A 23,113-nucleotide genomic window follows, 5' to 3' on the forward strand; every position below is an offset into this window, starting at 1 on the left:
CACCGGTGTCTGCCTGTAAGGCATTCCTGTCGCCAGGCCGTAGGTAAACACTACCACAATTGTTTCTTTGCCGCCAAAGAACGTTCTCTGTTCATTATTGTCGTTTCTCTACCGATAAAGAATATTTACCTGGCGGCTGGCTCCTTTTACGCGTGGCGATATCGCCACCTGCTGGCAACAGCACTCCCCTCCACTCGCTCCGTACCGAACTGTCAGGAGTCGCAAGTAATTTTAAACGCACCATAGTTATCTATTAGTTATTCATTTATTCTCCTCTGGCGCTCAAAGACAAAGGTCGCTTAGTTGCCAAAGGACAACGTGAAGATCAATAACTCAGTAAGTGGGCTTTTTTTCACTGTTCACAGGTACTTGGCAACTGGCAATTCTTACAGAACATTGGGTTTTTCTTTCCGGATTGGATTTTCAACTATTGGAGAAATAGTTACAGAGTGTTGTGAGGTAAGCTGGAAAACTCTACGACCAATTTACATGCCAGAACCAAACAAAGATGAATGGGAACAGATAGCCAAGGATTATGATGAGAAGTGGAATTATCTACACTACATAGGAGCTTTGGACGGCAAGCGCGTTCAGATCCGATGTCCAGCTGGTACTGGTTCATTGTACTATAACTACAAAGGAATATATTCCATTGTTTTATTGGCTTCGGTAGATGCAAATTACAAATTCACGCTTGTTCACGCTGGAGCTTACGGCAAAAGTAGCGATGGAGGAATCGCGATCTGAGATGGGGAAAAGATTTGAAAGCAACAAATACGCCGTTCCAAAAGACAAAGAGCTACTACCAGCAATGGATATTCCTTATGTAATTATTCCAGATGAAACCTTCCCCCTTAAAACCTATTTGATGCGTCCATACAGCACAGCAGCTATTACAAGTGACGAAGAGAAGTTATACAACTACCGTCATTCAAGAGCCCGACGGACTGTATAAAATGCGTTCGGAATTCTAACCGCGCGCTGGAGAATATTTCTAAAGCCTATTGAAACTAAACCAAAAACTTACGATCTGATAGTTTTAGCTTCCACCTGTCTACACAACATGATTCGGAATACATCAACAAATATTTCCCCTTTCGAGGAAAAAATCAGAACGGAAAGTGAACACATTCATGGTGTAGCCAACCTCGAACCCATTCGTAGAAATTTCGTGAGAGAAGCGGCCATCATCCGAGATAAGTTCAAAAAGTACTTCGTTTCTGATTATGGTTCAGCAAGTTGTCCTTGGCAATGGCACTCCATTCGAAAGGGTAGAGTTGCTCCATGACACGTCCAGTATTATTTACTTAATAAGCGCATTCGTTATAACCGACCGTTTTAAGTTCAATTATGTGTTATTTTTAATTACATTTCATATAATCCAATTGATATAATAGATATCTGTTATATTCATATCTCGTTTTACTTGTTATGGATTGATACTTTGCCGGCCGTAGTGGCCGTGCGGTTCTAGGCGCTACAGTCTGGAGCCGAGCGACCGCTGTGGTCGCAGGTTCGAATCCTGCCTCGGGCATGGATGTGTGTGGTGTCCTTAGGTTGGTTAGGTTTAATTAGTTCTAAGTTCTAGGCGACTGATGACCTCAGAAGTTAAGTCGCATAGTGCTGAGAGCCATTTCATTCATACTTTTTTCCTATCAATATAAAATATAACGTCTATTGAACTACTGTAAATTGTAAAAAAGAAAAACTAATAAAAAATATAGAATAAGTAACTGTTTTCACTAACCTGTAATGCCGAGTTTTTCTCCTATTTCGTCCCAAGCCTCTTTCCTCGAATGCTGGTTACGATATTCCCGGTTTGTACGGTCATACAGCACCGGATTTGACCGAACGTATTCAATCAACATCTCCTCCATCTTCAAATAATAACTGCAAACGGTAGGGGAGAAACCACTTCACACTTCTGACGCCTTCCCACAACTGACGAAAATCTAGAACTTTAGATATTCTTCCCGCGCGTCATAAGGCGTGAAGCGTCAGATTGCATCATCCAACGCATTCCCACGTCACGTCAGCTCGATATAAACATAAGCGCAGAAAACCCTGTGTTGGATTTTTAACTCACGCGCGTTATGACGTGAGCCCAAGTATTTCCACGTCACGTCAGAGTAGTCTGTATTCGTCCTTACACTTCCATCACGCTTCGGCACAACAATAAAAGGATTATTATATTCACCGACTGCTTGCTCAATGACACACCAGGCCAATATACGTTGAATATCATTTCTAACTGCTTGTTTTCTTGAAACATGTATCTGATATGGTTTCTTGAAAAATACCCGCGCAGGTTTTATATTCAAATGGCATTCATACCCTTTTACTTCACCAGGTGCGTTCGAGAATACATTACTATGCTTAGTTAATACACTCTTTAATTCTGATCTTTGTTCATTAGAAATTTGCTTTGGTGATTGTACTTTTTCCTCTATTGCTTTTAGGGTATATTTCTCCTCAGCATTAGCATCTTGCCCACTGTTACTGAATTCAGTATTTTCCGTAAGTACCCTATTTTCTTTATGACTCTAATAGACAGTTCCCATGCTTCACCATTGCTGCCTATATGATGTCCTATAAAAGGCTCCCTTCTCACTTGAGAGCCAGGTAAAGTTAAAACTAGGTTGTTCTGGTAAAAATCAATTTTTCCATGATACTTTGACAGGAAATCGGTACCAATCAGCATATAACACAAGTCTAGCGCTATTAAGGAAGGGCAATCTATTACTATGTCACTTATACCAATGTGTATCAAAGCTTCACGCTGAACAGGTCTAGTAACTTTTGCAGCAGCACCTATTATTGTTAAACCACTTACTTTCATGACCGTTAATTCACTTTTATTGGGTATAGAATCGAAAAATTCTTGGGGCAAAGCACTTGCTTCACTGCCGCTGTTACTCCTGATACGTTCGTTTTGATAAGAGGGAGAGTTATTTTACACTGAACAGGTTTCTCATACACATCTTCAAATAAATCATTTTAATTTGCTTCCAGCTAGAGTAGTTTTGATCAGTTGTAACTAATTATAATATTGTCGTCAGCTTCTACCATTTGTGGCAAGTTAATACTGCTATTAGGTTCCTGGACCTCTTTACTATTGCTACTCCGTTCATTCATCCACTCCTCCTCTTTAAAACTTTGCAAAACTGATTCTAGTTCTGTTACTGCAACCTCAGCTTTTGGATAGCCATCATTATCGAAGATGTAAACCTTTACCTCATCTCCATCCCCATCAGAATCAAATCCATTAATTACTTCTTCCCTATCATCTTCAGTGTACTTTTGTTCTTCTTTGACCCATTTCTCCAAAGTATACAAAATACTGTCCACTACATTATAAGGGTAGTTTAACACCTCACTCGTACTGTCTGTTCCTATTTCATCATCCCTGTGTTTTTGTGTGTTGGCTAACTGTTGTTTGTATTGTCGTTACTGGGTGTGTTACGGTTACCGCCTGGTGAACGCCAGTTTCCGCTAGTACCAAGGCATTGTACCTTCTACACCCACACCAATCATACCCGTTTCATCTTTTCTGTCAGATGTGACAGTCGTGAAACCCACATCCTAGAGAAATCCTTTACTGATTCACTCCTTGGGGAAAGTTTTTTCCACTCCTAAATTCCCTTAACATCATTTTGTTTATTGTGTGACCAGTATTAGTTAAGAACTGCAGGCTTAAATTCAGACAAAGTTTTACATTTTATCATTACATCAGCTGACCATCGCAAAGCATCTCCTGACAAATGACTTCTTATGAAGAAAATGTTTTCCCTTTGTGACCAGGCAGTAGACAAAACATCTGCAAAATCATTCCAAAATTATAGAGGATGAATTTTTTTGTCTGTATCAAAACGTAAGAATTGTGTACAGCCAATAAAAGCGGCGTCAACTGAAGCCACACGCTATACTGTAGTCTTACTAGCACTAACAGAGGTTACTCTATTTTCTATGTTAGCAAAGTCAGTATTCAGTTCCTCTACCTGTAATTCTGCTGCTTCTACCCTGTCAGAATATGTTTTGTTTACCTCTTAACAAGATTTTTCACAAGTCTCTTTTCCTTCTTTAATATTTTTCTGACGGGTATCTACTTTAACCTCTACCTGGTTTACCTATTGGAGCAAAGTTTGGATTCGTTGCCTATTCTTTTCACAACCTCCCTTCCAAAAGTTCATCTGCATCTTGGAAATCTGTGCGAACTTTGTCAATTTCGCATTTAACAGTACTATGCATTTTACTTACCTGTTGCCCTATTTTGACTTTAAGATCATGGTGGATAGCATCAATTTTATAATTTAAAAAATTCATTTTTGAACTCATTTCTACTTTTAATTCTTTATTACTAGACTCAATTTTATTATTTAAATATTTATTACTATAATCAATTTTTCATTAATCTTACATTCGAACTGTCTATTACTATCCTTTAATTCTTTAGTACTATCGTTGAGCTCTTTACTACTGGATTCAATTTTATTATTTAATTCTTTATTATCTCATTCAAGTTTGACAAACAGTAATTGTATCCAGTTAAGAGCCTCTACAGTGTCACTTTGCATTTCCTGACCTGGCTGAACCTGAGGCATATTGAGCTCAGTTTCATTGTCTGAAAAAATGATTAAGTCTATTTTCTCGATTTTGACCTCTACCTCAATGACTTCCTCATCAGAGACTGGTTCTAACCTGGCAGTCTCATTGAAATCCAAATAGGATTCTACTTCCGACAAATCACCATCTGATTTTATATTTATTGGATCAACGGAACCATCCTCATTAAATTCAGTTTCTGATTCTGAGAACTCAGGATCAGAGACCGGTTCCTGGCAACTAAATTTGTGGTCAGTCAGAAAGCGAAGGGAAACATACTGACCTTAGTTTCCAGTTAACACGGCCACGTTCTGGTCCAGCCCACTGAAAGAAGACCCTTTGTTCTCCTTCTAATTAGCGGGATCAGGACTATGACTTTAAATGAAGGTATAAAGTTCTATTTAATACTTATACTGAGTAAAGTTTCTCGCATACAACACGTGGAATTCACAATGTTCAACAGAAAATAAATCTTTCTGTTCAAACAGCACATTTAGCAGTTCAGAGGCGACCTCTACGGTATGTTCCTACCAGATTGCCTATCGCTCTGACTAATAATACTTAATTGAATGTTCAACATAAAAGTTCAAAATTAATGCTCGCCATAAAAATGGAAATAATAGTCGCCGCTTGCCACGCGGATTTATAATTCTCATGGACGGCACACTAACAGTTACTTTGACGAACCGTAAGCGATCGAGGAAGGTGTACAGTAGTCGCGAGTTCACTATCCGTTTTTTCCGCAAATACGCCATCCGTCACAGTCCGGCTCTGACGTCGTCCGAGGCAGAGCGCGATCCGACGTTTAACGGATGTGAGTCTTACAATGGCTGAGTGCGAAGTGAACCTCCCTAGGGCCTCTCGGGCTGTATTTATATAGGTGCCGGTGCGGACGGCCGAGGGAACGTCTGTTGTTATCTGCCTTCTGCATACTGCAGCTGCCGCAGAACGACCGCTTTCTCGGACACATAATCTGTAATAACATAGTTATAAGTTAAGTCAGAGATTTCTTAATTTTTACATGTATTCATATAAGTTGTTTGAAAGCACAGACAAAGTTTCAAGTCACTTGAATGAAAACTTTGCCTTCTAGAATTTTTATACTGGAACTAACGGTAGATCGTTACCTCTGAACCATTCCTTTACTAGAACTTACATCGGCTGTTATTAATACTACAACTCTACAATTTAGTATAGCTCTATTAATTGGTAGATTTTATCACTTACCGAAATTCTCTACTTAAGAGTTACAGGTATTTTATCTACTACAATTGGGTATATTTTAGTTACAAAATTTGTTTTTACTTAATTACTCAAAAACTATAAAAGATACCTTAACGTGGTCTCTCAGTCATTATTTTTAGGGTGAGCCGAAGCATAAACCAAATTTTTACGTTTCTATGTCCAATGTTTAGTGCTCTTCATTTTTCCTAAATCCATGGATTCCGGTCGTAATTATAGCTATTTGGTTTTGAAACTTGCACCACTTATTTATGATCTCTGTAGGCACTTTCTGACCAAATTCTGGCTTTCTAGCTTTATTATTTAGCGCCACTCCTTTTTCTCTTAAAACGGCATTTTTACATAAACTATTAAGTAAAGGTACATAAAACATGATATTTGGAACATTATTATAGTTAACTGCATTTTAACCAAGTTTTAAACGTAAATTTTAATTTTTAATTTCAGACTTAATCATGGTGCAATACTTGCGCGCTACGCGCAGACGCATTGTGGTGACGTGGCGCTACTAACAGTGAACTGGGGTGAGTACCAGCAAACTCACTCGCGTCTGTATCTCAAAACGATACAGCGCTACAGCCTGTTAGACAAGAAACAGAATTTCAAGCATACTGTATATTTTTCAAATTTCAGAGTCTAATAAATGAGCAAGTCTTTCGGAACCATCAGACATTTCCTGATATTATGGTGCGTATCTTTAAATGAAGTTTGGCACCTATATTCTTTATTGATTATTTAACCACCAGTTAGTTAAGTTCTAGCGCGCCATCTTGTGAGCCTTTTCTCACAACAGCTCCACGGGGCCTTAACACTCGCTTCGCAGTCTACTTGCCGGCATGGCAGCGAGCGCTCACAGTATTGTAAGCACACCATATTTGTGATCAAGGAATGTTTTCTTCACGGGTAAATTGTCATCGTCACAGTCAGTTTTCCGGTTTCGCATTGCTTCTGACTTCATTGTTTCGTATGCTTACTAAAAATTTTAGCTGTTTTCCTATTATTATTAGTGCTCATTCATTTGCGAAAGGTGTATTAGCTAGCCATCATATGGATGTATTTTGCCTATGTTAGGTACCCATTGCACGCTTTAGTAGCTTTTTTATCTATTGTCATAACCTTTTTTCGTGTTGCTTCTAGATAATGTAACGAATTATTGATAGTGTACATCTGGCTGTTCAAATATGGTTCAAATGGCTCTGAGCACTATGGGACTTAACTTCTGAGGTCAACAGTCCCCTAGAACTTAGAACTACTTACACCTGACTAACCTAAGGACATCACACACACACATACCCGAGGCACGATTCCAACCTGCCACTGTAGCTCCTAGCCGGCCGAAGTGGCCGTGCGGTTAAAGGCGCTGCAGTCTGGAACCGCAACACCGCTACGGTCGCAGGTTCGAATCCTGCCTCGGGCATGGATGTTTGTGATGTCCTTAGGTTAGTTAGGTTTAACTAGTTCTAAGTTCTAGGGGACTAATGACCTCAGCGGTTGAGTCCCGTAGTGCTCAGAGCCATTTGAACCATTTGAACTGTAGCTCCTAGAACCGCTCGTCCACTCCAGCCGGCTATCTGGCTGTTACGTCCCAGTTCTTTAGGACTCTTAATCGCGTTTAACGCCTCGGTTACGAGAAGGAAGTAGTTTATGGCTGATGTAATGAAGGGTTGACAGCAGCTATCTGGCTGTTAGCTCCCTGTTCTACACGACTTTTTATTACGTTCTGCGCCTCGGTTATGGTTAGCAAGAATTTTTATTGGTAAGCGCAGTTACGGTGCAATATTTTATGAGTTGAAATTTATACCCCTCACCATCTCCCGAAAAGCAAATGTGACCCTGTGCTCCAAAGTCCAGTCGACATATGTCTTCGTCTTGTTATTTTTAATATATTCGTTCATTATTGCCTTTAATAGCAATTTACACTTATATCAGTTTGTAATTTCCCCAGATTACCTGCTAATGCATGAAACAGGTGAAACGCGTCACATGTGAAGATTAAGTAAAACCTATATTGTGCTACCAAAATTGTTTTTCTGTTCTAAAAAGACTGTGCGTTGTCGACAGATATACTATACTTCGTCTCCACTCCTGTTTTACAGAGGGGGTAAGTGTCCGACCTCAGCCGGCCGCTGTGACCGAGCGGTTCTAGTCGCTGCAGTCCGGAACCGCGGGACTGCTACGGTCGCAGGTTCGAATCCTGCCTCGGGCATGGATGTGTGTGATGTCCTACGGTTAGTTAGGTTTAAGTAGTTCTACGTACTAGGGGACTGACGACCTCTGATGTCAAATCCCATAGTGCTCTGAGCCATTTTTTTTGTCCGACCTCACTACCGTATGATGTGGTGCGGACTTCCACCAGCTTGTCACCTACTCTTAGTTTCTTCATTCTTCAAACACCTTCCGTAAATCCTCATGGCAGTAACACACGAACAGTTGACGAGTTTCACCCATGCTAAACATCCCTTCCCAGGCGCGGGCCCGTACAAGCATACCCTTCGCCAGAGTCGCCTATGTCAGTAAATTTCGTAGCTACAATGATTCACCATTCGTTTCCTGCTCAGCTTACACAATTTATTTACCACGCCAAGTGCCCAGGCACAATTCAGTGACGTGGTGCGCAGAGGTCTTGATGTTTTACTTTACCAGTGCATGCGCTACGGTACATGGAAAAAGTGTTTACACCAAGTATCAAAATGTGAGCTAGGCTTGTCTCACATGTTTAATATCCGCAACGCTGCAGTTATGTGTAGTGATGTTCCACCAAACCTCAAATACCACGCCGGCCGATGTGGCCGAGCGGTTCTAGGCGCTTCAGTCTGGAACCGCGCCGCCGCTACGGTCGCAGGTTCGAATCCTGCCTCGGGCATGGGTGTGTGTGATGTTCTTAGGTTAGTTAGGTTTAAGTAGTTCTAAGTTCTAGGGGAATGATGACCTCAGATGTTAAGTCCCATAGCGCTCAGAGGCATTTGAACCATTTTTTTCAAATACCACGATTATCACTTACGACTTATAACACGAATTGTGGTAAGGACGCCAAATCCTCTACTCCTCAGACTGCTAAACACGGCAACCCATTGATGTTCAGAGGTAACTAAGCACAATAGCCCAGCCGAGTACAGTATACGAACTACCATTAAGGCAAGCTTTCCAAACAGAGAACGAAATAACGGCGGGTGTTTGTATGGCCGGGGATACGCAGGCCCGGACGATGCAGGGTCTGTTTGGCGAGATGACGAGCACAGTGTTCCACGCTCGGCCCATGTTTACGGAACGTGCAGCGATCAGCAGCTGGGGGATGTTGCGTCGCCTTGCTGAGAGTTCTCTGCCTGCAACAGGCAGACTCCACCGAGTTAACCTACTTGTCACGTGGTCCAATCGGTTGACGGAGAAATAGAACTCATGGTAAAGTCATCATAACACTTTTTAATGATCGATAAAAACAGGCAAACGGCTGCACATGTTTTACTCCATTGATCTGGTTTCGATGCCATCTGGGAATATCTTCATCAGAATAAGTTATACTTAGCTACAAAATTTTGTTATCAACATTGGGAGCGCAAAGAACCATGTCAAAAATCTTAAGCAGCAGTATAAGTACTAAAAACTGAATAACTTTCATAGGTTCACATTATATGGAGAGATACTGAAATATGTAATCATTACTAAACCACGAGTGACATCACGCTGCAAGGTCTGTCAACCGATTTCGCCGTTGCACAGAAATCAGCTCAGTGCGTGTCACCCAGGGGGCGCGAATAGCATAGAGCGGCAGAAAAAGGGTAAGAAACAGGTTTTATTATTATTATTATTGTAACGATTGTTCCCCTTTAGGATAGCGATTGAACTTGAATTCATAATTTCATCTTCGGATGTTTTTCTTCTTTGCTTCCCAAAACCTCCTCATCCTCTCAGAATGCTCCTTCTTCCGTTCCTCTGTCCATTATTAACCAGGCTGATGCGATGTTCTTTCCTCAAACTTCACACTTGTGATTTTATGCCGGCACTCGGTGCGATCTTCGAGATTTTTTATGTTGATCTGCTGTAGATCCTTCTGGACTTCTTTCAGCCATTCTGTGCCACATTTACTCCTTGTTATAATATTGAATAATTTCTTTGCTGTTCTGGAGTCTTCCATCCTGTAGATGTGTGTATAAAATTTGGCTCGGCGCTTTCTGATTTCATCTGTTACTATGTTGATCTCTCTATAGAGTTCGTTTTGTGGTCTCTTCATCCAAATGCCATTTTTGTTGATTGGACCGTAAATCTTCCTGAGAATTTTTCTTTGCTGCTTATCTGTTCTATTCTATTTCTAAGAAACATTTTATTATAAAAGAAAATATTTATAACAGGAGACAAAGCTTAATAACAGATGTATAAAAACAGGTAACACACTGTCAAAATGTCGTGAACAGCGATTAGAAGCCGTAACACAGGTTTTTGTTTCACAGTTGTAGCTGTTTATTAAGACTAAGACCATTGTTAACAGACATAAGCTTCAAAATTTCTAGTTATTTAGGAATTTCAAGCCTACTATACTTTACGGAGGATAGTACTTCATCGACTCCCTTCGGTTTCGGCAGGTACTTAGCAGACTAGCAGATGAACCACAAACGACGAATTTCGTGCATAAGTATCCTTTCTTTCTTATAAACGCTCTTTGTATTTGATACTTATGGCTCTTCCGGTCTGTCCTGTGGAGTAAACCGGACCAGCGTCACAGGTGATTTTATAGAATTATTACGTAAACGAGTAATCTAAGATTTCAAATTGTGAATTCCATTTCTCTGCGAACTGTTACTAGTGGAAAAAGCAACTCTGCACCCATATCTTTTTTTTCTATCAGACAACAAATTCTGTAGGCAATGGTCCCCAAATACAGTATGAGAAAACATTTTTACTTTCCTCGCTCTGACTATTAGCTATGTTACCTGCTTTGCTCACTGTCATTAGTAGCAATATTACCTGAAGTAGTGACTCTGCTGTTAGTTTTGGCTTTGCAAATATTATCGACCAAGAAAGGTTCATAACCATAATTAACTGAATTATATTTATTAAATTCATGCCAGCTTTAAGTTATTTCGGGAAACAAAGGTACTGAACAGACAGATGAAAAACTGAATGGAAAAAGGCTTTTGTTATGAGATTGCTGATAGATAGAGTGGAGGGTAAAATTTGATCTACACTAGTTTCTTTCCGAAAAATGCAAGAGGGATGACATTCTGCTTTCCTGGTGGACAAGTAAAGTTAATTCTTTCATAAAGCTCATTAAAAATCTTAAATAAACGATCAGTTCTATTAGTAGGTCCGTTGCAGGCGAGCAGAATGTCATCTACGTGCCTAAAAAACGGTTGAATACGCCGCACGCCAGCCGTATTCAAGATTCATAGCATAACACGTTGAATTAAGGCCACTGGAGAAAACGTGACTCTAGTGGAGGCATGCTGGTACAACGAGCTGCTCAGAAAGCGCCTTTCTATGATGCAGGGTAGATGGACAACCAACTTCTATGTGGTTCGATGGAACGCCGCACACACCAGTTTACAGCCCGTAAGTCACCAGTTTCTAAACAATAGTGGTTCACAGCCTCGATGTAATTTCCAGAAGCCGAATCTATTTGAAATGTCCAACGTAGGCTGTAAAAATTTTTCACGCAGATGAACCTTCTTCCACCTTCAATTGTGCGTCACATTTTCTAATAGGAGGTCACAAAACGAATAAATTCTAGTCAGTGCTGTTCCATTCATACATAATTCTGCTGTTGAATGAAACAACAAGTTGACTGATACCAATCACTTTCTGTTTACGCTGAGGTAGCAAATGACATGGGGTACCTTCCAGTACCGTGTCGTAGCTCCTTTTGCCCGGCTTAGTGTAGCAACTCGACGTAGCATGGACTCAACAAGTCCCCTGCAGGATGTCGAGCCACGCTGCCTCTATAGCAGTCCGTAATTGCGCAAGGATTTCCGGTGCAGGACTTTGTGTACGATCCGACCTCTTAATTGTGATTCATAAACGTTCCATGGGATTCATGTCGGGTGATCTGGGTACCAAAATGATTCGCTCAAATTGTCCACAACGTTCTTCAAACCAATCGCGAACAATTATGTCCCAATGACATCGCGCATTGTCATCCATAAAAATTGCATAGTTATTTGGGAATATGAAGCCCACGAATGGCTAAAAATGGTCTGGAAGCAGCCGAACATAACCACTTCCAGTCAAAGTTCGTTTCAGTTGGACCAGAGGACCCAGTCCATTCCACATAGACAAAGCCTACACCATTACGGCGCCACCATTGTCTTGCACAGTGCCTTGTTAACAACTTGGGTCCGTGGCTTTGTAGCGTCTGCACCACTCTCGAACTCTTCCATCAACTCTTACCGACTGAAACCGGTACTGATCCAACCACGCCACGGTTTTCGAGTCGTCTACGATTCAACCGTTATGGTGACGAGCCCAGGAGAGCCACTGCAGGCAATGTCTTACTGTTAGTAAAGACAGTCGCGTCGCTTGCCTGCTGCCATAGCCGATTAACGACAAATTTCACCGCACCGTCGTAAAGGGAACGTTCGTCGCGCGTTCCATATCGATCTCTGCGTTTATTTCAAGCATTGCGGCTTGTCTCTTACCACTGACAACTCTAGGCATACGCCGCTGCTCTCGTTCGTTAACCGAAGGCGTCGGGAGCTGCGCTGTCTGTGGCGGGAGGTAATGCCTGAACTTTTGTGTTCTCGGCCTACTCTCGACTCTATGGATTTCGGAAAATTGAATACCCTAACGATATACGAAATGGAAAGTGCCATGCGTTTAGCTCCAATACCCATTGCGCGTTCAGAGTCTGATAACGCTCATTGTACTGGTTGTACGGACATAATCACGTCGGAAATCCTTTCACATGAACCAGCTGAGTACAAATGTCGAGAAACAAAAGATTATTTCAGAAACACAGCTCTGTGGAGGTCTTTGATTAAAAACTAAACGTAAATGCATGAAATGAGGAGCCAAACGCATAAAATTACACCCGGGAAAGAATGGGCCAAGTGCATGTACAGGGTTATTACAAATGATTGAAGCGATTTCACAGCTCTACAATAACTTTATTATTTGAGATATTTTCACAATGCTTTACACACACATACAAAAACTCAAAAAGTTTTTTTAGGCATTCACAAATCTTCGATATGTGCCCCTTTAGTGATTCCGCAGACATCAAGCCGATAATCAAATTCCTCCCACACTCGGCGCAGCATGTCCCCATCAATGAGTTCGAAAGCATCGCTGATGCGAGCTCGCAGTTCTGGCACGTTTCTTGGTAGAGGAGGTTTAAATACTGAATCTTTCACATAACCCCACAGAAAGAAATCGCATGGGGTTAAGTCGGGAGAGCGTGGAGGACGTGACATGAATTGCTGATCGTGATCTCCACCACGACCGATCCATCGGTTTTCCAATCTCCTGTTTAAGAAATGCCGAACATCATGATGGAAGTGCGGTGGAGCACCATCCTGTTGAAAGAAGAAGTCGGCGCTGTCGGTCTCCAGTTGTGGTATGAGCCAATTCTCCAGCATGTCCAGATACACGTGGCCTGTAACGTTTTTTTCGCAGAAGAAAAAGGGGCCGTAAACTTTAAACCGTGAGATTGCACAAAACACGTTAACTTTTGGTGAATTGCGAATTTGCTGCACGAATGCGTGAGGATTCTATACCGCCCAGATTCGCACATTTTGTCTGTTCACTTCACCATTAAGAAAAAATGTTGCTTCATCACTGAAAACAAGTTTCGCACTGAACGCATCCTCTTCCATGAGCTGTTGCAACCGCGCCGAAAATTCAAAAGCGTTTGACTTTGTCATCGGGTGTCAGGGCTTGTAGCAATTGTAAACGGTAAGGCTTCTGCTTTAGCCTTTTCCGTAAGTTTAGCTCCCTGCTTGCTTTATTCGTCGACTTCCGCGGGCTACGCGTGAAACTTGCCCGCACGCGTTCAACTGTTTCTTCGCTCACTGCAGGCCGACCCGTTGATTTCCCCTTACAGAGGCATCCAGAAGCTTTAAACTGCGCATACCATCGCCGAATGGAGTTAGCAGTTGGTGGATCTTTGTTGAACTTCGTCCTGAATTGTCGATGCACTGTTATGACTGACTGATGTGAGTGCATTTCAAGCACGACATACGCTTTCTCGGCTCCTGTCGCCATTTTGTCTCACTGCGCTCTCGAGCGCTCTGGCGGCAGAAACCTGAAGTGCGGCTTCAGCCGAACAAAACTTTATGAGTTTTTCTACGTATCTGTAGTGTGTCGTGACCATATGTCAATGAATGGAGCTACAGTGAATTTATGAAATCGCTTCAATCATTTGAAATAGCCCTGTATAACGCTAAAATACGGAATAACAACGATAGTCGCAATTTGCACCTAAGAAAATAATACAAGAATAGAAAGTCTACTATCCGTAAAAAGAAACAGGCAGAATCCTACCTTGTGAAGGTTTACAGTAATGTGGTAACACACAATAACCCCTTAACGGTCGTAAAAGAGAACTATCATCTGAGAATACGTCCAGTGATCTCAAGGTCCTTTTTCTGTCGTAATACATCACTTATAAATTGTCGCACTTTGTAGAAAAAGATGGTGTGTACGTGCAAAGATTAGACAGCAAAAACAGAAACATTATTTGAAAGTGCAAAGAACATATAGCAAAACATAAACATTATTTCATTTTATGTCTTAGCATTGTATAGATATTCGGTAGTGCTGAAGAACACATATGTTGCAGTGAATATTTCAGGTGGTACAGCAATTTTTTTGTGTCAAGTTTATATAGCTTAAAGTTTGCAGTCATTTACGGAATCATGTGACAAGTTGAAAACGTTAACTGCAATAATTATGTTACCACCAGAGGCATTATTGCGCTTAAATAACGACTTTGACTGTGGTTCGGTGATAAATGCTGAACATTTAGTCAGCTATTTCGTTAGATATCAATAGTTTTGAAATTTAAGTAACATCCAAAGACAGTCAAATTGATAGAATACGAGTAAATGACGTTAACTGCTACAGACATTGAAGTCTAAGAATGATACCGGCATTTATTATGCACATCTCTTAATTGAATCTAAACGAGCTATGACATGTTTCGACATAAATATTAAGAGTTTGAATAGTGAAATCCTGTTCAAATTAAAACCACAGCTGACGAGTGCGACAGTTAAGGACGTGTTACAAGAACTCAAAAGCGACAGCCGAGCCTCCGTTTTACCATAGAACACGCACTTATCGCGCGCGCGCCAGTAGACAATCCAACAGAGCAGGAGACGGGTGGGAGGGGGGAGGGCAATTTATGGGTCAGGTGCGGCCCACGCCAACACCTGCCGCTTTCCAACCCGAAGCCTGGCGTCTTGTTCTATGGCTCTCGCCACCTGGAAATTACAACTTTATCCTCTGTGTCCAAATAGTTAATTCTCCTCCCTTCCCATTACACAGCAAAGGGAAGAGAAGGTTTCGTAGGAAAGTAGTACAAACATTGTTTCTGCAAACAGTTCGTACTTGATCTATTTGCAACAGCTTTTTGGTAAAGGTTATGACTGTATTTCTAACCTGACCTAATGCAATCACATCAATTACTACATATTTGTGATCTGACGTATGTAGGATGAATTCCAATGCCATCAAAAACGCAAGAGACTGTTCAAAAATATTTTCTGAACGTTTTGGTTCTAGGGATATGTGTTGAACAGTGTTTCATTGTAATCTAATAATGCAGCTATGATCTACTGTTTTTGAACCCCAGTTATCCTTGCATCTGTGAAAATAGCTTCAAAAGTAAACAAATAAGTCATACACAGGGGGTAATGGGTATACGTGCAGACTGGTGTGGTGAGTATGGTGTACCGAACAACAATACGTAAGCATTTAAGCCATTTGCAGGCTAATAATTATAGCTAAGTCGTATGTTCTTAGGATGGGTAATACCTCCAAGTACGTGTGGCACCATCAACCCTTTAATGTTAATTTCTCCTGGGCACCAGGTCAGGTGTTGAATTGTGGGCACCTAGATGCAAAATGGGAAGTCTATACTGACAGGGGTGGTCCACCTATTGGTGCAGCTACAACCGTGCAGAAAACATCGAGTAGTACATTACGTGACGTGTTTGCAGGGAGACTGTTCGACGCTTGAAAAAACAATCAACAGTCTGGTGCTTGTACATGCTCGTATTCAGGTATCACGTCTAAAAATATCAGAAATTATATCAATTACAGATGGTTCAAATGGCTCTGAGCACTATGGGACTCAACTTCTGAGGTCATTAGTCCCCTAGAACTTAGAACTACTTAAACCTAACTAACCTAAGGACATCACACACATCCATGCGCGAGGCAGGATTCGAACCTGCGACCGTAGCGGTCTCGCGGTTCCAGACTGCAGCGCCTAGAACCACACGGCCACTTCGGCCGGCTATATCAATTACACCCTGTACAGTTATCAAAAGTGTTGTTCGTGTAATATTCTCAAAACAGTTGTTGCACCAAATGCAAAAATTCGGCGATGATGTCTCCGTCGCTGTCGGATCAGCTCAACATAAGGTTTATGTGCCGCTCTTTCAAGTCATTCAGTGAGCCTATACACGAAGTGCACATAGCACACATCTATACCAGTAATCCTATTCTGACTGCTGTGTATCACTATCAATGTACAACTGTGCCAGTAAAACAAACTGGAAACTGAACCGAACAGTACTGGATGCAAGCTGTATGCTGAAGTGTAGAGTGGGAATTACTGTTCTCTGGCACAAGTGAGCGAATGGAAAAAGTTTCTTTACAAACAAGACACAGAGAGAGTACCGTCGATATTTACACTGTTGTGGAGCTATTTTCGGTGTAATATAGATACAGATATAATTGAGAGTAATACATCTAACGAAACAAAATTGTTCTGTAACTAGCAATGGGTGGTCACAAGTTAAAACTGTGGTAACTACTGAATTACCTATCTGTCTGGCTATCACCACTGTTATTGGCTCAGTTGAGACACTTTTACAAAATTCTGCCGACCTTGCAAATTATTGACGTGCTGTACATAGCTCCGAATGTAATAAACAAGCTTGAGCGCAATCAATATTCTCCCCACACTCTGTATAATCCTCTGGTAAACGACACACCTTCCACAACATCTTACTTACGAAAACCAACTGAAAGTACAGCTCGTCTTTGGAAAATTCGTCTTTATACAAGACGCTTCAAACACAACTAGTTAAGTTTCGGAAATCCTTTTATAGTTATGTCCCTCTATGCCTGACTGGGGAACACATTTACGGATTTGTATACTCTCACAAAAAAACAATGAGCACAAAAAACTTTATACATAAATACAAATACACAGATGCTGCACATCCACTTCTGAGTCGATCTTACAAATAAATCTTCTCCTTGAATTAGAGCAGCAGTCCAATTCCCCCCATGAAGCATGGACCTTGCCGTTGGTGGGGAGGTTTGCGTGCCTCAGCGATACAGATAGCCGTACCGTAGGTGCAACCACAACGGAGGGGTATCTGTTGAGAGGCCAGACAAACGTGTGGTTCCTGAAGAGGGGCAGCAGCCTTTTCAGTAGTTGCAGGGGCAACAGTCTGGATGATTGACTGATCTGGCCTTGTAACACTAAGCAAAACGGCCTTGCTGTGCTGGTACTGCGAACGGCTGAAAGCGTGGGGAAACTACGGCCGTAATTTTTCCCGAGGACATGTAGCTTTACTATATGGTTAAATGATGATAGCGTCCTCTTGGGTAAAATATTCCGGAGGTAAAATAGTCCCGCATTCGGATCTCCGGGCGGGGACTACTCAAGAGGACGTCGTTATCAGGAGAAAGAAAACTGGCGTTCTACGGATCGGAGCGTGAAATGTCAGATCCCTTAATCGGGCAGGTAGGTTAGAAAATTTAAAAAGGGAAATGGATAGGTTGAAGTTAGATATAGTGGGAATTAGTGAAGTTCGCTGGAAGGAGGAACAAGACTTCTGGTCAGGTGACTACAGGGTTATAAATACAAAGTCAAATAGGGGTAATGAGGAGTAGGTTTAATAATGAATAAAAAAATGAGTGCGGGTAAGCTACTACAAACAGCATAGTGAACGTATTATAGTGGCCATGATAGACACGAAGCCCATGCCTACTACAGTAGTACAAGTTTATATGCCAACTAGCTCTGCAGATGACGAAGAAATTGAAGAAATGTATGATGAGATAAAAGAAATTATTCAGGTTGTGAAGGGAGACGAAAATTTAATAGTCATTGGTGACTGGAATTCGACAGTAGGAAAAAGGACAGAAGGAAACATAGTAGGTGGATATGGACTGGGGCTAAGAAATGAAAGAGGAAGCCATCTGGTAGAATTTTGCACAGAGCATAACTTAATCATAGCTAACACTTGGTTCAAGAATCATAAAAGAAGGTTGTATACCTGGAAGAATCCTGGACATACTAAAAGGTATTAGATAGATTATATAATGGTAAGACAGAGATTGAGTAGCATGGAGCGCTGCATCAAACCAGTCTCAGGACTGAAGACCACAACAACAACAACAGAGCAATAATTGTCCAGAAATCTTTTCCAGAATGCTCTAAGTTCTAACACATTTCTTGTGGTGGCCATTTTTGCAGCAGCTGTATATAAATTGCAGTTGTTTCAAAGAAAATGCCTTTTTTGCATGTTGCACATCGAAATTTTTATTTTTATTTATGCACCCAGACGCGTTTCGCCTTTTTTACTAGGCATCTCAGTGGGTGTCCTGAAATATTACATTATTCTTCCATTTTTACACATAGGTTATGGTTTCACATCTAGGTTATAGATTTGAAAATAGTTCCTTAACCTGTTTGTATGAAACGGAAAGGTACTTATAGGTAACATTTAATTCGTTGCATCTAAGCAAACTGCTGTTTCTGATCCATATTTACTTGGTCTTTTAGTAGTTGTTTCTTTTCAGCCTTTGTTTTGTATATATGATAATTTTCCTTTAATGTTAGGATATGTCTTTCATTATTTATTCTAATTATTTTCATATTTTCTCTCAGTAAATTAGAAGTTACCTATAAGTACCTTCCCATTTCATAAAAAAACGTTAAGCAACTGTTTTTAAATATATAACCTAGATGTGAAACTATAACTATCTGTAAAAATGGACAAATCATGTAATATTTCAGGGCACCCACTGAAGATGCGTTGTAAAAACGGCGAAACGTGTCTGATGGCATACGCAAGAATAAAAATTTCGATGTGCAGCATGCAAAAAAGGCATTTTTTTCTAAAAACAACTGCAATTGCTAAGTTTTGTTTTATGTCCCTCCAGTGGTTGATCTGTATTAACACTACAGAACTCAACAATCGTTGTAGGAAGGTTTTCATGAAACCGCAGTTCACAGCAGTAAATCAGGCCGTGCTGCCAGGTTAATAATTCTAGCTTACAGTCGTCCCACACGAATCCGCGGTGCACCCTCTCCTTTCACTCAGCGTCACAAAATGTGATAAGATTTAGAATGTATGAAACTCTGCCAACTGATTCAGTACGAGAACTTCCCCTCAGCCAGTATTTCGTAAATTTAATATACTATGTAATTAGTAAAATAACTTTGGCACTGATTAACTGAAGTAGGTGTACAGTATCGGAGGACATTAACTTATTAAATTAAATAGCAGTGGGCCACCTTTACAGTTAATTTTATAGTTTCAATCTAAATGTATAGCAGTTCACTTATTAAATTTGTTGATAACTTTTGTAACATTTGTGCTTCTAGTGATCATACCTTAACATAGCTATAACCATGACTGTTACTTTAGCCTGAAAGGGTTTTTCCTCTCCCATCAGTTCCCATTCAGAATCATATATAGACTGACTGAAAGAAGCCGCAGAACGAAAAGAAGTTGTGCGACGTAAACGAAAGTACTAGGCGTGTTTCTACGTCTTAATGATGGTGTCTATTCAAATTTTTCAACAGTCATACAACACTGCTGCTAGTAGCTCCACTGTGAGCATGGAAATCAGGTTTGTTTCAGACACACTCTGTAACGGAGTGTTACCTTTGAGAGCAGACGGGGTGAGTTGATGTTACTCAAGAATCCTTTTAAGGCCACAACGTCGCCATTAAGAATAACTAACTGAGTTTGAAGTGGTGTAATAGAGCTATAAGAAGAAGGAAGTTCCTTCTGCGATACTGCAGAAATACTTCTCAGACTGCTGGCAACGACTGTCAAGAGAATGTATGGTTGCAAGAAGACTAGGATCTTGAAGGCCAAGTGTGGCACTGCCAAGAGGGAAGACCATCGTGTTCGGCGTACGTCTCTGGCTCATCGTATTGCAATTTGAACAGCAGTTTACGCCTCAGCGACACAACGAACTGTTACAAATCGGTCACTTCAAGAACACCTCCGAGCCAGAAGCCCTGTGGCACCCCAAAGCAGCCTCATCTGGTATTTCCCAGTGTCAAGCGACAGGTCATTGGAAGGCAGGGTGGAGGCCAATTCTGTTTTCTGATGAAAACTGCTCCTGCCCCGGTGCCAGTGGTGCCCGAGTATTGGCTAAGGGGAGGCCAGCAACCAACCTGTCAGTGTGCTAGACGCACTGGACACACATCTCGAGTTATGGTCTGGAGTGCGGTCTTGTATGAATGCCGGAGCACTTTCGTGGTTATCCCACTCACCCTGACTGGAAATTTGTTCGTCAGTCTGGTGATTGGATCTGTTGTGCTGCCAATGGCGAATAGCATTCCAGGCGGAGTTTTCTAACGGATACCGATGTTGTAACGAAATGTCAACCCGTTACCTTGGCCTTCTCGATCAGCGAATCTGTCTCCAAACGAGCACATTTGGACATGATCTAATGACAACTCAAGCGTCATCCACAAACAGCAATAACCGTAACAGCGTTAACCATCCCTGTATTGACCGGCCATTTGCAACAGGCATGGAACTCTAGCCCGTAATCTGAGATCCAGCACCTGTACTACACAATACATGCACGTTTGCGTGTTTACGTTAACATTCTGGCGGCCACACCGACTATTAATGTACCGGCATTTCACATTTGCAACGGCTTATCTCGCTTTTACATCAACCTGTGATCTTGCAATGTTAATCATTTACATCCTTTACCTAGGTAAATGTATTCCAAATGTTTCCAAAAAACACCGCAGTGTCATTCCAGAATGAAGGGCAAATGGCACATAGACCAAGACATAAACCAGTAACTACAAAACAAATGAAATACAATTCCGGAGTATATAAGATCAAATGTGCTGAATGTGACAGTTATTATATATGACAAACAGGGAGGAATTTTGAAATTCGATACAGGGAACATTGCAGTCATAGCAATCTGACAGCATTTGGAACACATGTAATAGTAAACATGGAGTCAGTAATATAAATAAACAAATGGAGGTGCTACATAAAGCTCCAAAAAGTCTCTATCTCAACGTGCTCGAAGAGATTTAAATATACGCTCGTCAAAGAAAAACCCCAGACCTACTATTTAATGAGCAAAGCGATTTTATGCACAGGAGTTATTATGAGATTTTTAAACACCTGTTTTAGGCTTACACTTGAATGCAACAGCACGCTCCAGTAAGAACCAGCTGCAGCGGAACGGCCCTCAGCGTACTGGCGGCGAGGTGAGTTGGGCGCGGCGGAAGAGGACTTGGCGTGGCGTTGTATACGTTCTGACTTAGGGAAATAAACTCCACCGCCAATCAAAACAAAGTAGAGGAAACGCACATTTTCGAAAGAATATCTACATTTTAGTTATATTTTATGTTTCTTTGTAAAGAAATTTGAAATTAGTGTAAATTTTTTCTTTTCATGGTCCACTCAAAAAAAGATTATTCATATGTTATTACTTTAAAAATTGTTTTACCAAAAGAATATTCGCCATTAATATGCACGGTGAAATAATAACAGATGTACAATTCTTATAGGTAGAGGGCATGTTTTACTGTTACCAATCAGCTTTCTCTAAAACTGCTATATAAGGTTTTAACAGATTAGAATTTACTTTAGTTATGACAGCGAACCGATTGTTCTGTACTGACAAGTTACTCTGTAACTGCAATATATGGTAAGCTGGCATTTAATACGTTCCAAAATTTCTTTTTGTAAACTAAGATATTTCGATCACTAACTGTATCTCTATCGTTAATTATATTTTTAACTTTGTCTAGCAGATCTGAAGATGGGCAGCTTGCCGGAAACCGGTCACTGAAAATAAAGAATAGCGATCACAGACTGAAATGCCATATTTTTATTTAATGACCGATCGCGGAATTCCCATTGAGGCAATCATGTCTAGTTTTGATAAAATGTATTCCTGAATTTTGATTTCTCTACATTAATTAATTTTTGCTGTTGCGGTTTCTTTCCGTTACTGAATATATCCTCATAAAACAGCTCTACTACATCGTCGCGTTAGTAGAACAGGTACTCCCTTCGTTAACAGTACCACTGCAAGATGATAAGATCAGGTCTGGTGATCCCACCTGGCAGACAGAAGGCGTCGTGTATCGTGAGGCCGAAAAATTGGAGAAACAGGGGATGTAAGAGGGAGCCACCTGTAACGTCAGAGTGGAGGTAGGCTTACACTGAGCAGTTAGTTCGGAGTTATAGCTGCTAGGTTTTCTTAGCGTTGCAAATGGTTATCGGGTTAGCTTCAACAGTTGTGTGAACAAAGTGCATACTTATAGTACATGGAGAGATAATAAGCTTCGCTATTTTGATGACATCGCTTCTGTTTATGGATAATTATCATGATTATGTGCCGTGCGGGATTAGCCGAGCGGTCTCAGGCGCTGCAGTCATGGACTGTGCGGCTGACAGCGGCGGAGGTTCGAGTCCTCCCTCGGGCATGGGTGTGTGTGTTTGTCCTTAGGATAATTTAGGTTAAGTAGTGTGTAAGCTTAGGGACTGATAACCTTAGCAGTTAAGTCCCATAAGATTTCAAACAACTTTTTAGGATTATGTACCCGATAAGTGAGGAAACTACCACACCCTGTCTTCTCTGTCAATGCAACGTAACACAAATACTTATTCGCAAAGAATTGAAATTGGTCTGTGTGTACGACGCAGCCATCTTCTTGCTTGGTTGTACCAGTGTTGCGCGTTAAGGAGTTAGTGTGTTCTATGATGGGAAGTAAAACAATGACATATATACATAGTGTTTGTAAATTTTTTCACTTACTCTTAATAATCTCTGAAGAAACAGACATTGGTGACGATATTGCAGCTCTACTAATTTA

This window comes from Schistocerca serialis, chromosome 5, assembly GCF_023864345.2.
Source record: "Schistocerca serialis cubense isolate TAMUIC-IGC-003099 chromosome 5, iqSchSeri2.2, whole genome shotgun sequence".
Lineage (NCBI taxonomy): Eukaryota > Metazoa > Arthropoda > Insecta > Orthoptera > Acrididae > Schistocerca > Schistocerca serialis.